The sequence below is a fragment of the Anas platyrhynchos genome, chromosome 4 (assembly GCF_047663525.1).
Source record: "Anas platyrhynchos isolate ZD024472 breed Pekin duck chromosome 4, IASCAAS_PekinDuck_T2T, whole genome shotgun sequence".
Taxonomy (NCBI): Eukaryota; Metazoa; Chordata; class Aves; order Anseriformes; family Anatidae; genus Anas; species Anas platyrhynchos.
In genome coordinates, this window is record NC_092590.1 from 1,874,166 (window position 1) to 1,889,645 (window position 15,480).

General features: G+C 41.4%; 1 pseudogene; it reads left to right on the plus strand.

Moving 5' to 3' along the window:
* The window catches only part of LOC113840654 (kinesin-like protein KIF27), a 41,262-nt pseudogene extending 28,911 nt beyond the window's left edge, over positions 1–12,351 (plus strand).
* The last annotated feature ends 3,129 nt before the right edge of the window (positions 12,352–15,480 follow it).

Below are 15,480 nucleotides of genomic sequence, written 5' to 3' on the forward strand. Positions count from 1 at the left end.
TTATTAGCTTGCTGTTTTAAAACTATTTGGATATGATGTCTTTAAGGTAAGGATGCAGAGTCTGTAAGCAGGCAATATTCTTTGAAGATAACTAAACCGGAGCAAGAATCCGAGCAGGCCAAAATGGAACTGGCCGAAACTCAAAAGCAGCTTCAGGAGCTGGAGAATAAGGAGCTGAGAAAGCCAAGCTGCAAAGAGAGTTCCGAAAGAAGATGGATGCAGCTAAGCTGAAAGTGCAGGTATTTCCAATATGACCATTAGGATTTGCAAATTCCTGTCTCAGCATCACCTTTGAAATCCGTACACTCTGCTTGTGAAACTCTCACCAGCTTCACACAATTGAAGCTAGTTGGATTGAAGTAGCCAATGAGAACCTTCACACAGTTATACCCACTACTATTTAACAACTAAGTAGTTAGATAGTTCTGTCTTTGATGATTTTACGAAGGCTCAGAGACCTTAGAGATAATGTGTGATTGTTGTGGCAAAATGTAGCAAGTCTTGCTCACTGTCCTAACTCAGTGAAATAGAGAATTAACCTGAGTCGGGTTTTAGTTTTAAGTTTTCCTGTTGTTAAGCTGAAATTTTCCATGAACATTCAGGCCTTACAGAAGAAGAAGCAAGACACTAAGAATCTGGCTTCTCTATCTAACCAAAGTGAAAAACGAGCAATAGAACTTGAACAGAACGTGGCTCAGATGAAGCATCAGCAGACCCTGCTAGAGAAAAGACTGCGTGAGGAGAGTGAAAAAAAAGAAGCAACTAGAAGCAGAGCTTCAGCGGGACCAGCTACAAATTAAAGTAGGATTCTTTCTGTTTCCTTATGACAAAGAATAAGATCAACCAGTTTGACCTTTGTTTTCCCAAAGGCAATGTACTATACTACCAGATTTTGTCCTTTTAAGTAATTGCTTACTTGACACTGAAGAAATTGTGTATAAGTATTTTCACAGAAATCTTCATTCTTCCTTTCTCTTCAGCTATTTTTTTGAATGTTATTATGTGATGTCTAGCCCTGAGTTGCAATTTTGCATGTAAATTAGTTCAATATTTCTGATTTCATGATTGTGTAGATTCTGTCATTAAATGTGTTTGAAAAACACACTGACTGAGGCAGAAAGAAAGTTTTGTTTGTTTGTTTTTGTTTAGAGGAACTTCAGCTTAAGATGGAACAGCAACAGAAGATTCTTAAAGACAGAGAGATTGCTGCATTTAAAAAGAAGAAAAATAACTCGGTGTGGACTTTACAGAAATCAGAGGTAGCTAATCTATTCCAAATCTGTGTGGACACTGAAAAGAAAGGTGTCTTTATTCACCCCGTGTCATCTTTGTAAAGCGTTTGGAAGAAGAGTATTCCGTCCTCCCTCCCCTGTTTTTTTTTTAAATTGTTTTTTTTTTTTTTTTTTTTGTAGCAAAAACTGAGACAAGTCAAGAAGCTCTTTAACTGGTTTTGAATGAACGAAAGGAGAGGGCTGTAATGTCTTTGTTTTTTCTATGACTTGTCAAAGGTAGTAATTCAGATAGCTGGAAATTCAACGAGTTTGGTTGTCTGGTAGGCTTGAAGGTGATTCTGATGAGCTCTGTTATAAATGTTGCACGGTTTGTTTGTTTATTTCTTTTCCCATCTGACAAATATGACAGACGGCTATGGTTTTGGTTGTTCATGACAGTGTTAGAATAGTAGGTTTCCTGTGCAACAGTGCTACCTGCATGATTTCAGAACTAGACATTGGAACATGAGAGTTTCATGAGTTAACCAAAGTCTTTAGAGGTGAAAATCAATTTAAAAAATGAAATAAAAGCAACTTCTTAGCCATACCAGCAATATGCCCACTGATAAACCATTGCTTCAGAAGAGACTTATAATACACTCTGCTAGCAGGATCAGAACTCCCATTTTTTCTTTCTTTCAGCATCGCAGTTTCTCATCACGATGTGTTTTTCCACAAATCTTGGTCTTGGGCAAGAATCATGCAATGAGGATGGGCTAGCTGATTTCTTGTGGTACCTTTCAAACTTAGTTGTTGTCATTCTATATATGACATCTATTTCTATAACTGTTTTTAGGAAAATAATACATTTCCTTAAAAGCATCTGATAAAATTGTTTGCATAAGATGTAGTAATATAACATTGCTGAGCCTCTCCTTAAGTCAGTCCTATTTCTGTATTATCCTGAATCAGGATTCTGTTGATCACTTAATGTTAAGAATTGAAATGTTGATTTCTCACGTTTTATCAGTTACTCTAAAAGAGGAAAAACATAGTCATAAAATTCTGACCCAAATAGTCCTCGTTAATGCTCTCTGGATCTCTGTTTAAATTGTAGAAGTTAGAAGAGCAAAAGAAATGGCTGGATGAAGAAATGGAAAGAATTCTTCAACAGCACCAACAGTTAGCGGAACTAGAAGAAGATTTAAAGAAAAGAGAAGCCATTGTAGCTAAAAAAGAAGCATTATTGCAAGAGAAGAGCCTCCTAGAAATCAAGAAACTGAGATCTAGCCAGGTGATTTAAGAAAAAAAAGAAAGAAAGAAAGAAAGAAATTTAACACAATTGTAGAGCTGCCTGAAAAGACTATGGGAGGAGGGCAGCCGGATAACAGAAGAGGTTTAAGCCATGCGACTTGTATCTCTAGCGCTGCCATTACATTATTGTGTGGCTTGATCAAATGAACATTTTAAACATGAATAATAGAATGTAATAACCTTTATTTACATGATATCCCCGAAATTCTAACAACAAAACAAAATCTGACTTCCAAAGTTCTGTTATTGCAGCACATTAAATAACGATATCTAAAAAATTGCTCAATGCCTGCAAAGTAGAGAACATGGCAGAGAAACATTCTGTATTATTTACTTTGGCTACTGAGAAACAGAAATTGAAATGTCATTGTCACCGTAATGACTAACTCATGTAAGATATGTAGAAAACTGCACATTGCTTTTCTTTGTTTTCTTTCATCTTTTGATTAAATAGTAAATTTTATGGTAGCTGTCTACTTAGCCTAAATGGCATCCCTTTACAAGAAGTAGACAGGTCTTCCACTTTAGGATGCGACAGTCTCATGTACATGTTTATGGGGAAGGAGTTTTATATTTACGGTTTCTTTCATTCTTCCTCTTATTTCTTTCTCTCTCTCTCTCTCTTTTTTTTTCTTTTTTTAAAGGCTTTAAACAAAGATAGTATGAAATTGTCTACTCGCTTAAGTATGCTGGACCAGGAATTGTGTGATAAAGGTATGCAGCTTCAGGACAGCACTACTGAAGATAAGACAGACATTCTGGAAAAAATTCAGGTTCTTCAGAAGGAAAGGGATCAGCTACTCAGAAGAAGAAATAGTGTGGATGAGAAACTGAAAGAGGGTAACTGAAAAGTGTTGTCAGCTGAAGTAAGTAACTATCTCTGAGATACATCAAAGTTTTAGGCAATGTTGTATAATAAAGTATTCCAATCATGACCTAAAATGTCTCCCAGTATTAGACAGTAGAGAATTGAGCGGCTGAAGGAGCTGGGCTTGTTCAGCCTAGAGAAGAGGAGGCTCAGGGGTGACCTTATTGCTCTGTATAAGTACATTAAAGGAGGCTGTAGAGAGGTGGGGGTTGGCCTGTTCTCCCATGTGCCTGGTGACAGGACGAGGGGGAATGGGCTAAAGTTACGCCAGGGGAGTTTTAGGTTAGATGTTAGGAAGAATTTCTTTACTGAAAGGCTTGTGAGGCACTGGAACGGGCTGCCCAGGGAGGTGGTGGAGTCACCATCCCTGGAAGTCTTCAAAAGACGTTTAGATGTAGAGCTTAGGGATATGGTTTAGTGGGGACTGTTAGTGTTAGGTTAGAGGTTGGACTCGATGATCTTGAGGTCTCTTCCAACCTAGAAATTCTGTGATTCTGTGAATCAAGGAACTGAGGTTGGGTGTTTTTGTTAACAGCCGACATGAAAATACTGCTATAATGGCACTACTTCCATAACAGTGAACAACATATACTTTCAGAGGAACTTACTTACTTTAGCTAGAGTCCGGACAAATGTCGCTGGCCTAACAATTCTATAATTAGAAATAATGAAACAGGATGTCCATCAATTTATCTTAGGCAGCTATTTTCCTATCAGGACATAGAACAAGGTGAAGTACTCTAATAGTGATGTCCCTTGATTTTTTTTTTCATAGGCTTTTGTGAAAGACCAAACCTCACCTGAAGGCCTCCATATAGTTACAATGAAAATAAGCCATATTGTGGATGTTACACACTTGAATTGATCAGTATAATTAAGTTGAAGATTGAATAAATTGATGTAAAATACACAGATTTGTTTTAGGTCTTGAGAAGCAGCAGTTGGGGCCTATTACTGAGCTGATAGCATGCCAGAAAGAATCCTATTTGCTTCACTCCACAGAATCTTCTGCAATACTTCAGGGCATGAATTTCTGCCACCTTCCTGCACAGATAATGGTCACCAAACTGCTTACAGATCTGATTGGTTCATTAATCGCTAATTAGAAAACTAGTTCAACTGAAAAAGTAATAGAAGTCATCAAATTGTGGGGAGGGGAAAATGGAGGAAGAATAGAATGTAGGCTTTTGTGGTGATGAACCATTTGTTTGAACTCTGGTCTGTGGAAGGGATATCAAGACATTTCCTGCTTGCTCCAAGCAGGTTCTAGATTTGTACTCTTCCTCTTATTTTTCCCATTCCATTCTCTGTACTACTACTAGTTAGTCTTGCTCTTCAATTTAGATTCACCTTTGAGAATGAAGTTAATGTCTTATGCACACAAAGGTTTGTTTTGTACTTTTTTTACAATCTCACTCCTGTGTTTCTGTGTAGGAAGAACATGTCCTTTTGCAGCTGGAAGAAGGAATTGAAGCCCTGGAGGCTGCTATTAATTACAAGAATGAAAGTATTCAGAGTCGCCAGTACTTGCTTAGATCCTCTTCACAGATCCTTTCACAGAGTGAGGATAATGCAATAGGAAAACTAGTTTCCTTGTCTGCTGATGAGCTCAGAGCTATCCTCTTCAAATACTTTAACAAGGTTTGCTTTGGCTAATGATCAATATTTTATCCTATTACCTGTTATTGCACTAAATAGTTAAATGAAATAGTGTCAAGAAGTAAAGTCAATTTAATCCACTTTCCTTGAAAGCCTGCTTAGGTTACTCACATCTGTTGTTAATTTGGATATTTTGCATCTTGACATCAACATAAAAAAGGATGCTTTTCTATTACTTGTTTGTATCTTGTTTTGGTGTCATTAGCTTAAAAGGTGTTGCAACTCTGGAAATTTCCTTGCTCCTTTCCACTGCTTTATGCTGCTAACTTCTCAAGTAGCAACATATTTAAACAGTGGTGTCGTATTGAAATTCTTCCCACCTGCAGTCTTTATTAACCTCAGGATAGTATTTCTTTTTTCCAAATCCATTATAAAATCTTTCTGCAAACAAGCGCTTACCACCATATACTGAAGAATCATAATGACACCTGGAAACATAAAAAAGAAATGCATTAGGACTTGGTGTCTCTCTTTGCCCATGGGTGAACCTTGGGTGATTTTGTGAACAAGTTGTCTGTGGTACACAAATTGGCAGTTTTCCAGAAACAGGAAAAAAATTCTTGTATCAGTTTAAGTTCTGCACAGGGCATTAAAAAATCCACTAGTCCATGTGATCAAAATCTACAGAGCTCAATTCTGAAGTGTGAACTCGTGTCAGCAGGCAAATCTGTTTCCAGTATAAGCTTACAGCTTATACAGACAATTGCTTTTGTATCCATTCATCTATTAAGCAGAACTGTAAAAGCATTTGTTGAAATGGTTTGATAGAAGTGTATTAGATTGTCTTAGATTGTTGGCCTGCGAGAGTCTGAACGTAAATTACAACTGCAGACTGAAGAACAGGAGATGAAGGTCATAGACCAGGAAAATATAAAACGTGAATTGGAATCTGCACTTGAGCACATCAAGTTGCAGTGTGACAGGCAGCTGATGCTACAACACAGAGAACATGAGAAAAAACTACAGTTGATACTGCATCATTTCAAGGGTGCTTGTTTGTTTTCCAAGGGGAATTGTACAGCAGATATTATCTTTAGTCACTGTTGAGAAATACTGTGTTTCATATGAAAGAAAAAAGAAGATATGAGGTAGAAAGATAACATTTTGGCTGTTACTAATTCTGATGTCGTGTAGGATGCTGATGAACAGACACAAGGTGCTTGTATAAAAGAAAAAAGCTGACCATTTTTAAAAAACGGTCAGAATTGTCACATTTTTATATTCAATTTGTTGACATTGGAAAGGTGAAAGATAGCAATCCCCTTGATCTTTATCCTCTAAATGCTCCTATTAAAATGGAGAATTGGGGTTGGCATGGGCTTTTTGCTCCTCTGTCATACTAGTTTAAATGTACACCCTGAAAGCAGAGTGTCAGCAAAATACAGGACATTCTCTAGCTGGGCATCTTGATTTTGGCACAGAGAAGTGAAGTGAAGATTTGATTCTCATACTAGTTTTACTTGCCCTAGAACAAGATGGTGAAGGTATTGCAGAAACCTTGAAAGAGTATGAAGTAAAAGTCCAGCAACTGGAAAAAGACTTCTTTTATTCTAGAGAAAACCAGCAGACAGCTGAAGAAGAAATTGAAGGGCTTTTTTGGAGAGTCACCCCATCAACTAATGGCACCTACTAAATGTAAGTACATGATCTTAAAATGCTTTTGTGTTTGTCAGTAGATCATTTGAGAGGTAGCAAACAGACAGAAGTATATCAGATAGACATAAAACTCATATTTTTACTGAACTAACTCTTATCCAGGAAGGTACTACATCTCCCCACACTTGCAAAGGAGAGACAACATCAGTTTGTAATAGAGGCAGTGGTATAACACTGTTCTAAATTCGTGTTTGGTTTTCTGTGGATTCGAGCATAATTTCAGAAGCTACAGTCTCACACTGTTGTGGTTGAGAAAACGGTATTTTATGATCTGAAAGACTCTGAATGGCATTATAATTAACAAATGTGTAATATGCTATGCTTTTAGATGCCAGTATTTTAAACAATCAACTTGATTTTGCTGCCAGCACTTGATTTCATAGAAGTTATTTCTTGGAAGATTGTCAATGAGGAGGTCCATACTTCCAGTTAACTAAAATCATTCTTTATTAAGGTTAAAAGACCTAGATATTTGTAGTAAGAAGACAAACTTCCTAATGTGATCTATGCTTTGACCAAAAAAAAAAAAAAAAAAAAAGGACCAACAAACAACTATGAAAAGTTTTTTTGATTGTTCCAGGTCCTACTAACCACAACTCAAACTTAAAATGAAGTAGTTCTAGTGTAGAAGCAAAAATGGTTTAATCATTGTCATTATCTTGGTTGTCTTACACCTCACACTGCCACCACCACCACTTCACACACACAGTGCAGCCTTCTTGGCCCCGTGTTTCGTCTTAAGGCTCAGTGTGACTCATTCTTCCTCTTAACTGATGGTTCTATTTCGTCACACTTGAGGTAGTGCCATGTCTTTGTAACACGTAGATGCTGGTCACATATGCATCTGTTGCTACCAGAGTGAATTGAGGTTTAGCTCTCCAGGCAGGATAATAAGCCTAGAGGTTCATTACTCGAAAGTATGCTGTGACGGTGTGAACATGAATATTGCACAGGTTGGACTGTAAATGAGCATGGGGAAGATTATTCTGTGTCTAATACACAAAGAAGCATGTAGTCCAGGACATGTTTTGCTGTGAGGAAACATCCATCGCAGCCAAACTGTAGCGAAATGTAGAAGGATGAATGTCCCTGTGAATTTCTAACTTTTTCAAATCCATATGTTTGTAACGTTTGTAAGAAGCGCTCAGTATTTTTGTATAATTACCTTTAGTTATCTTTCCTCTGAATATATTTTGGGGCATAATACAATGTAATAAAAAAGTGATGAGCTTTAAAAATAACAAAAATCCCTGTGTACATTAAAGTCACATTCAAAGACTATGTTTTGTGTGTTCTGCTAATGAAATTGCAGACTACTTTTGAAAATACGAAGAATTTCATATTTTACTGTCATGGTTCAGTTGTTTTAAGATTGCCTAAATTGCAAGTTAGAATGGTGAAGCTTGTATTACAAGCAAAGAGCCAGCGGAAAGTAAAAGACACAGTCTTTTACTTCCTTGTCTTTCGGGTCCTTAACATACAATGGTGCTAGCTCAGACCTAGGAATCACCAGTCTTTATCTTGTTCCCTGTCTCAAGTCCCCCCTTTTCTTGAGCCTAAGCAAATTCTTTGGCTTATTACAATCCTTCTTGATTAAAAGTTTTCATTAAATTCTTACCAGTTTTGACTTGGTGCTTGTTTCAGTTACACTTCCAGGTATCATAATCTAGTCCTTCATACAGCACCAAAATGCACATTGTACCACTACACAAGTCAAGACTACTACTCTTAAAAAGAAGATCAGGATTCCTCTAAACGATTGCTTAAGCCAAGAAAAGTTGGGTAACCAAAAAGGTGATTTTGTTGCATAATTCTCGAAAACCCCAGGAGGTGTCATCTTGAATTACCTTATGTAATCACCTTAGACTAATCACCTTATTACCGTAGTCTTTCCCCAAATGTTTTCGTACTCAGTCTCAATTCCTCCTGCCTCATTTACACACATACAGCAACTAATATTGATTAAAGTGCATCCTTCCCCTTGGGAGGCAAATAAAAGGTCTAGTGCCTAAAACATTGATTTGTTCTAGTTGCTTGCACCAAACTGTAAGATGTTGTTGCAAATATTGGTTTCCGAAATGGGTTAGATCTTCTCCTTTGTCCGGCATTTGGTAAGGCCTGCCATCCAATATCTCCAAAGGGGCTTAGTTTGACCAAGTTTGCTCCTGGGGGATGGATGGAGCCCGTGGTAGGGAGCCATGTGGGAGCAGTGCTTGAGGAGCTGCTGCCTTTGGCAGCCCCTGAAGGCTCACTTCGGGAATCCCGTGTGAGGGATGAAGTTCTGTGTTTTTTGTTTTGTTTTTGTTTTGTTTTGTTTTGTTTTGTTTTTCTGAAGAAACCGGGTGTTTAAGAAGGAAATGCAGAGTTGCCTTTGTTTGGCACTCGATGGTCTTGAGGTCTCTTCCAACGTAGACATTCTGTGATTCTGTGAAGTCACAAACGCCAAGGCATCACACTGGCTGGCTCTGCAGCACAGATGCCAGGAGTGCTGCTTGGCATGGCGGCGGCGGCGCGGTGCCCCAGCCCCAGGCCCATCCCAGCCCCAGCGCACGTCGCCCTCCGCTCCCCCACGGAGCCCCCCGCCGCCTCAGCAGCCCCGTGGCGGACGCCCCATGGCAGAGCCGCCCCCGAGGAGAAGGAGCCCGCAGCCCTCTGCCCGCAACGCACCACACTGCACCAAGCGCCGCGCAACGGCTGCCACCACCGCGGGGGCTCCTGGTGTGAGCGGCAAGCGGTGGCAAGGGGGGGCTGTGCTTCCTGAGTCAAGCTGCTGGACTCCGGCTTGCCTGGGCAATTGCCCATGTTGCTGAGGAGGCAACAGAGCCAAAGCCCTTCGGGCTGAAGATCCAGCACAGCTGGGGAGGCTTTGGCATTTCTGCACAATGCTGCTCAATCCTGCTTGGGAGCCCAGCCTCAGGTGCGGAATGAAGCCAAGCAAGCTCGAGGGAAACTGTGTGCTGGTAAGTTGTCAGTTCTTGCTTTCTTTTTCATTCCTCACGCCTAAGAAAACCTAACTCTTTCAAGCACCTGTTTGAAGACACGGTTTGATGGACTTGATTCTGGGTGTGCTCCTTAAGCTTGTTCGGCAGCTGTTGAACCCCGCTACACTTGCAGGAGACCTATGCTCGAGTTGATGCTTGCTGTGATCAAGCGGTGTTCTTTTGCTCTTCTTTGCTTTGGGGATGGTGGGTGAGGTTGCAAAGAGTTTTCAGGAGGATTCTTCTTTTCCTTTGCAGAATCCCAGACTGCGTATTAGAGCTGCTCTTCATCTCTGCTCGGAAAAGCTTCACGGGCCAAAAGAGAATGGAGATGAGGAAGGCAATGGAGAATGATGAGGACTATTTGCAGTCAGCACGCGTAAGCTTTGTGAAAGAATCAGGTGCATTTCTGTAGTGGTAGAAAGCGTAGCTGGAAAGACTTCCTAAGAACGTCAAGTCCAATTCATTGTTCTCAGTTAGAGCAATCCCGTAGTTTAGACTCCTGATAAGGTATTTGTCTGTAGGCAGCTGCCAACTTGTCCAGCTAATCCAATTCAGCCTGGAAAACAAGCAAGCAAGCAAGCCAAAAGCACAGAAACCTGCAGTTTATGGAGTGCAACTGTCTCCTTTCTAATCTCATGGGTTTCACCAAGTTTTGGGTGACTCCAGGGCTGGCTTGCCAGGGAGACTTTCTTGAATTGCTGGCAGATCAGCCAGAAGGGCAATACAAGGCCCTGGCTAAACACAATCTGTAGGCTGCTTCTAGATCAACAGTTTCCTTGGTTACTCCACAACCTCCACAATCTCCACTTGCTTCGAAGCTGTGAAGATTGCAAGTCCACTTTGTGTTTTTCAGCCACTCTGTGTCAAACGCTAAGAGTTTTCACTGGCTGTTAAAACAGAAAGGACAAAGAGCCCCTCCTCTGGGTCTTCAGAAGGCTCCTAAGATCCCCCAGACTGGCTAAGTAGCGACGCTCTAGTATAGATGCATCTAGATGCAGTAGAGCTAGATGGTGGGAGAGAGGCTCTAGCATGGACGTGACACGCTTTGACAGCATCTTTTCTCTGACAGCAACTTCTGCCTTGGCTCTTCCCATCAAGCCAGAGCAGTTTCTTGGCCTGCACAACCTGCAGACTGACCTCTCGTGTGTATCCGTGCTGGACTGAGGGTAATGTTTGGAACACACACTGATGCTGTATTCACTAGAACTTTGAGAAGAGAGCGCAAGAAGCTAACCTGCATACGAGTTTCTTAGGTTTCTGTAGAGAGAGAGAGATGTACATGCATACATATTTACTTCTGTCTTTACTTCTTTCAAGATATCTTTTGTTCTCCAAAATGAATCCTCTGACTGTTACTAACGTATGGGACACACCTTGACACTCTAATGGCATAGAAATACTTTTCAGCTCATCCTTGCTATTGTTTCTGGATTGAAAAAATAATTGTGAATATGATTACCTGCTTGGAATCTTTTTTTTTTTTTTTTTTTATTTTTAGTATATTCTATTATGAAATCCTATAAAAAGGAGTGAACTCAAGAGGAAAAAAAAAAAAGAAAACAATTTTATATCCACTTCTAAATTAGCTCAACAAATGAAACAGTAAAAAATGCACATAATATTTCTTCTATCCCAAGATTTCATGGTACAATAGTTCTTTGCCTAACCCTGCAATAGCCCCATAGGCATTGCAGTTGCTTACTTGTGTTCTTCTCCTTTGCTTGTGTTTAGTGTTTGCTTTTCTAATGTTACAACATTGGATTGATTTACCTCTTTAGGTATCAAGAGAAGAAGGCATTTGCTTCAGAGGACAGTACTTTGATGCTTTCCAGGGCTAATGGCCAAAGTTCTCAAAGCACTTTTTTTTCTTTTTTTTTTTTTTTTCCCCATCAGTGATTTATACATTTGTCAATCTTTCCATCTTCATTTACAACTCCGAATTTAGGTTTTAGGTGAACAAGAACCCTGAAACCAGCTGAAGCCATATCAGACATGAAGCCATATCAGACATAGTAAGGACATGTGTCTGTGAGGAAGTAATTCAGAGTGATTCTCTGGTGTCCTTTGGACAGCTTTCCTCTGGTCCTCTGCACTAAGCATCCCCAAGGGATATTTCAAAGCTCTCGGAATGATCTGTCATTCTCTCTTCCACTAGAGTCTCCATTAGAAAAGCGTGACTATTCCTTGCCCATGTGGAAAAGAAGTCCTCCTTGCGTTGTTTCTAAGCAAAACCTCTTTCTTGTGTTCTATGGACAGAAACCACTTGGCTAGACAAACTCAATCATTGCAAATGGAAGGAGTGGAACTACTTCAGCACCGTGCTTCGGCTTCTAAGCAGAACTGTAATGTAGGTGGGGACGTAGCAAGAGGACATGGCCAAGCCAGGGTGGACTTGAAAGTGCCGTGTCCGAGCCACAGCAAGAAGTCCGTGATTGCCCCTTGGAGACTGCTGCTCACCTAGTAGCACAGCAGCTGGAACGCTTCTGGATACTGCTGATGGATTGCCACGAATCAGGCAGTGACACAAGCTACGAGAACGACGGAAGTGACTGGAAGTGATGCTTCTCCCTGTTCTCCATTGCAATTTGTGAAAGAAAGGAGAAGAGAGGAGAAGAAGAAAGGAGAAGACGGGAGGGAAGGGGAGGGAATGAAGAGAACGGGAGGGAGGGGAGGGAAGGGTAAAAACGAGAATGGGAGGGGAGGGAAGGGCAGGGGAGGGCAGGGGAGTTCTGGGGAGGGCAGGGGAGGGCACGGGAGGGCAGGGGAGGGCAGGGGAGCAGAGTGTAGTGGAGTGTAGGGTAGTGTATGGCAGTGTAGGGTAGTGTAGGGGAGGGGATTGTTTGGTGAGGAGAGTGTAGGGGAGCGTAGGGGAGGAGAGTATAGGGGAGTGTAGGAGAGGAGAGTGGAGGGGAGTGTAGGGAAGGGGAGTGTAGGGGAACAGAGTGAAGGGGAAGGTAGGGGAGGTGTGTGTAGGGGAGTGTAGGGGAACTGAGTGAAGAAGAGGGTAGGGGAGCAGAATGTAGGGGAGGGTAGGGGAGCAGAGTGTAGGGGAGTGTAGGGGAACTGGGTGAAGAAGAGGGTAGGGGAGCAGAGTGTAGAGGAGTGTAGGGGAGCAGTGTGTAGGGGAGGTGTGTGTAGGGGAGTGTAGGTGAGGAGAGTGTAGGGGAGTGTGTGTGGGGGGAATGTACGGGAGTATAGGGGAGGAGAGAGTCGGGGAAGGAAGTGGAGGGGAGGAGAGGGAAGGGGAAGGAGGGAATATTGCCTTATTTGTTACCTTTTTACTGTCTTCGTGTAGAGCCGTGACAGGCAAAATAAACTATGTTGGTGAAAAGGACGTCTTTGTCTGGTGTGATTCCCGCTCCCCCAGTTTAAATTAATCAAGAATAATCTGCTCCTGATTGAGGTCTTCCCTTACTAGTGCAGTGCTAGGACCTACGTGCTCAATGTGCTGAGGATGTGCAAGAGTCTTAGAAAACAGTCAAGTTTTCCTCCCTCCTTGCTTCTTTATGAAATAAACATGATATCATACAGCACCGGGCTGTTTTTCATGACGGAAATTCACTTCTACCCTGCACAACAAAGCTTATGATATATCCAGACCAGAGCTAAGCCGTCATCTTGGGCAGCCACTGTCAGGCGTTCGCTTCTGTCCAGTCGCCCCTTGGGGAAGCCACTTGCACTGGTTGCTTTCCTCACAAGTTTACCAAGTTTGCGTAAAGCTCCAAAGCTCAGGCCTATGCAGACACAGACCTGCTGCTCCTTTAACACACAAGAGGGGGCTATTGTTCACAACAGCTTTTCCAGTGCTTCTCTCCGTTTTTTGTTGGAAATCCAGTCCTTGCTTGCAGATTGGCTTTTTCAATTCAGTGATTAGTGGGTACTGGAAAGTTCAAAAACAACACCTGACAATCTTGTCCATACGTAGGTAAGGAGAGATCTAAGGAAGGAACAGGTTGCAATACCTAAGGCTTATGCATCGCTCAAGCTTCCAGTTGAGCTGTGAAATCCACGCCTCAGGTCACTTGAGGTACCAGGAGTCCCTGTAGAACATACAGGGGTCTCCAGCAGTGAGGTTCCCTGAGCAGAGGGCTTCAAGAGCTCCACAGGGAATGAAAAGAAGACTTGTGATATCCATGAGGAATGTGGCTTGCTCTCGGCAATAGAGACAAATTCCTTTCTCATTAATGCTCCACCCTGCTCCACTCCAGGGACAGATGCCTATGGCAACCTGGTCCCAGTACGTAGTACTAGGATGAGGTGGCAGGGACTGTCCCCATTCATTTTCTTTCTTCAGGGTGGCCATGCCTCCTCTCTGGCTGAAGGTGGGCTTCATGGACCGTGTGAAGGGGAGAGGTCTGGGGAAGGACTGAAAAACTTGAGAAATACTCCGAGGATAAATCAAAAGTTGGTTGCACTGAAGTAGATAGGAAGTGCAAATGATAGCCTGGGTAGATTTGCTGCAAAGAATCTGAAGAATCTGGGTCTGCTTGCCAGAGCACTCATCCCAGTGGCTCATGATTTCTTTTGCACAGTTTTGGTTTGTTGTTCCCCAAGTCAGGACGGAATTTTGGTAATGCTCTTACACTTACCTCATGAAAGAAAGACATGTTCTTTACTAAGTATGATTTTACCTGCTTAGATTTAGGGTACTTAGGCTATGCTATACAACTCTTCTTCACAAGAATAGTCTTCTCTATACAACTCTGTATAGTTGGTCTAATGAAATGAAAGGAACAGTGTCAATTTACAGGAACAGTGTCAATTCCAGCATTTGAAGCAGTGCTGTGGCTTCATAATTAATAGACAGCTTTTAGAAGAACAGACAAAAATGATTCTATCTATCTTTATTTCCTGTGTAGATTTACTTAAGTGGTTCTTTCCCATTCACACTAATCCAGCTATTCACATATAGACCGGAGTTATGCACTAAAAAATTATGTCACTCTGTCACTATCTGTCATGATGTAATTATTGCTTACAAGCAGCAGTCAATTGAACAAAGCCTTTCACATGACTGGCTGTCTAACAACTATGCTGCTGTTGTATTTCCCAGGTGAACCACTTCAGAATTTCATAGAAGTGAAGAAGGATGCCTATATGGTATGCTATCTGGCTACCCAGGTGTAGTCTGTTGGTTCCAAAACTGCCTGTCTTCACCTTGGGCAAAAGAACACAAGGTACTCAATATTGAAAAGATACCAGATAAGCATTAGTATCTTGAGTGTCGTAAGTACTCCAAGCCCGAAGGGAATTGCCACATTTCCTCTTGGCCAGCACAGCCGTGGTGTTTTTAATATCTTGGAAAACAAAATGATCAGGTATGCTGTGAATCAGCTGGCAATTTGCTTTGTGGCTTTTCTCATGAATTCTGCATGCTTCCTTTCTTTGGAGATACTTGACTTGTACATCCAGGTCTTTCTTCTTTAAGAAAGTAGAAGCATCTCAAAAAGCAAAAAGTTACCAAGGTGTTTGAAAACAGGAGTCCAAATCTAACAGATGTAGGGATTTATAACAGAGGAAGTGGAGACAAAGATCAGCCATGAAACAGATCTGAGAAAAACACAGGTAGCAGTGTCACGTGTGGATAAAGGAAAAGAGATAACCAAATGTCTTTCTTGAAGTGGAAAAATAATGGGGAAAACAAGACTCATGGGAAAAGCAAGCATCTTAGCTGGGTGGGAAAAGCAAGCATCTTAGCTGGGATTGACAATAAGTAAAAAGCTACTACGCAGAAGTCTGTAGCTGTTGTAAAGTTGCCATGCCATTTTGCAGAGCAGAACGCAAACACATC